This window comes from Candoia aspera, chromosome 6 (assembly GCF_035149785.1).
Source record: "Candoia aspera isolate rCanAsp1 chromosome 6, rCanAsp1.hap2, whole genome shotgun sequence".
Classification (NCBI taxonomy): domain Eukaryota; kingdom Metazoa; phylum Chordata; class Lepidosauria; order Squamata; family Boidae; genus Candoia; species Candoia aspera.
Genome location: NC_086158.1, coordinates 62,804,515 through 62,807,319, shown reverse-complemented (window position 1 = coordinate 62,807,319; position 2,805 = coordinate 62,804,515).

Here is a 2,805-nt window from a genome sequence, read left to right as displayed (position 1 = left end):
AAAAAAAAAGCAAACAAACCATGTGGATCATCCAGAATCAAGGCATGACTCTTCTAAAGAAAGCAGAATACTCCAAGCAGCAGCTCTTCTGAGATCTCTAATTCTTGGTCCTAATGCTTCTCAGAAATTCAGGCAGTGTATTTATTCTCTTTTCCTCCCTTCCTCTCGGTCTGTCTCTCCCTTGCTCTCACTCTCTTCCCCCCGCCCACCTACAAGCTTTCAGGCTGACTCCAACCTGCTTTTATGATCACAGATATATCCCCCATTAATGGATTAAAGTGTGCACACTGCTGGTGATTCGCTGGCATGATTGATTCTCCATCATTTTCTTATTATTTTCCCTTTCCCTGCTTCCCCCGGGTATATTCATTTCCTATATCAGTTTCATACCTTAGTGATTTTGAAACAACCAATCCCAAAGTTCCACCCTCTTTTTCACCCACTTCCACCTGCTCGTGCATCCCGCAATGAAGTTACTCTTCTTTTATTTATGTTGGCTAACTTGATTCCAGGAATGCCAAAGAACAATATACATTGTCTTTCACTGTCCCAGTTATTTTCAGAAATATATAATCTGCACTGAATTTGAAATTTCTTTAATGAAAGAAAGAATTCGTCTATCATAGGAGGGAGGGAAAAAAGACACCATCCAGACTGTCATAGAGTTTGAGCTAAGAAAATCTTTTGCAGTTGCTTAAGTCATCAGATTAACATGTATTTACACCTATGGGGGTTCCCAAAGAAATCAGAATCCTTTGTATAGGTATGATTATGGGGGAAACTGAGGATGGAGGACAGATGAGAGAAATGAGGAGAGAAAAGGACATAAAGTGGAAGGAACAGCAAAAGAAAGGAGGAGGATATATGAGGCTTGCTGGAGGGCTCCTGTTGATCCAGATTCTAAGTGATGGCCCTATAATTTTGTATAATGATGAGGAACTGGTGGCAAGATTTTAAATCTTTGGCAACTCACATTTTCAAGAACTAAACATGGCAAGCAAAGGCACTCCATCATTCAGAATTTCAAAGGCATAGATCTAATCCCCATTCTAATATCTAGGTTCCTCCCTTCCACCAATTTTCAGCATTGACTTTGAAAGTTTGAACTCCTTCCATGAAAGAGATGTTCAGAAGTTATCTATTCCCCTGTCACACTAATGCCTCATGCACTATTTTGGAACAAAGCAACAACAAAAAATCCTTCAAGGAAGTAACCAGACCTATCTGAATCTAACTATTTCCCCTTTTGAAGTTACAGATAAATGTGGTGGCCAGAGATATCAGGGAGGTTTTTAACAGAAAATAATTATGTAAGGCACAGAAACACAGCAAATGTTGATATGGAGAAATGAGGCTTACAGCTAGGTGATAGACTTAGTTGCCAAAAGGAGAGCCATGAGGACTGCTATTATTATAACAAGAAAGGCTGTTAATAAATCTTACATTAAGGAATATAAGAGAAATATTTCTCAAGTGCGTGTACGAGAGAGAGAGGATGAGCTATGTATAAGAAATGAGATGGTGACTTCTCTTATTCTGAAACAGAAAATAATGTAGGTGTTCAGTGTTTTAGTAAATGGAAGTAGGTTAGGTTCCATAATTAAGTACATGTGTGACAAACAAATGAAGAAGGACATTCTTCTCTGCTATGGAAGAGAGAAATAGGGGGAGAATTGTATGGGGAGGATGAATATTGTGTTATGCATTCCAAAACCATGTACAATGAATGCATCAACTCTGTGGGGAAAGATGAGCCGAAGTGTGTCCTGGGGGTCTGCATTGAGGCTCTGCATATACACAGCAGATGAGGAGATGAGGTTGTGGTCAGGAGAAGAAGGGTAGGGGGAACATAACTATTCTGAGTGTGGAGGGGCAAAGACAGTTTTTATGATTGGCAAGGGAGTTAGGAAGTTCACAGCCAGAAGAAAAGGTATGAGGCACCCCACAAATATTTTTTATGATGAAAATGAATTAGAATTGTGCATCACGAAAGTTGCTTTCCTCCAACATTGTTTCCAACCTTAGAAGAAGTGTTGGTTAAAATGCAGATTAAAGAGTCTTTTTCAGGCAACAACAACAGCAATAACTAATGTCTTCCTTGACTTCAGTTTTTATCTTGAAAATGGGAACAATAATGGCTCACCTCAACCAAAAGCCTTCTATTTTAAAGTGATCTGTCTGCCAAGCTACAAGGCTTTCAGAACACTGTAGCAGTGCTGTTTTCTATACCATATCTTTCAACCTTGTGAATTACTAATGTCTCCATTATCATTTAGGTTAAATAAAGAATGGCTGAAGATGGTTTGCCCTTTTGTTTGTTTGTTTGCTTTTTCTCTTGTCTGAGGACTTTTATGGAAGGCTTGAAAATCAAATTAATCCAACAACAGCAGCTGCCCACACAAATCTTTGACTAGGAAATCTTCTGTGGGTGGATCTGTGGGGGTGGAAAGCAGTGCTCTTTCCTGTGGACAATTTCTGAGCACTGTTGGAGCTTTATTCCATATAATTAATGAAGTATTGAAAGGTGTTCATTTCCAGTTGTGCGATGTACAAACGTAGACTTTCAAAATACAGTCATTGAATAGACATAGATATAAAAACTGTTTCTATCAACACAGTACAGTACAGGTGTCAGGCTTTCGCTTAAGGAGCTGGTATTTAAATGAGAAATTACTTTTCATTGTTGAAAAGGAGAACATGTATAGTTTTATTGCAAAAGGAAATATGATGCTTCCCATGATGTACAGTATTTTTTCCCCTTTCTTCTGCATATTAGTTGCTCAATTTCATACTGCCATCAGGAAA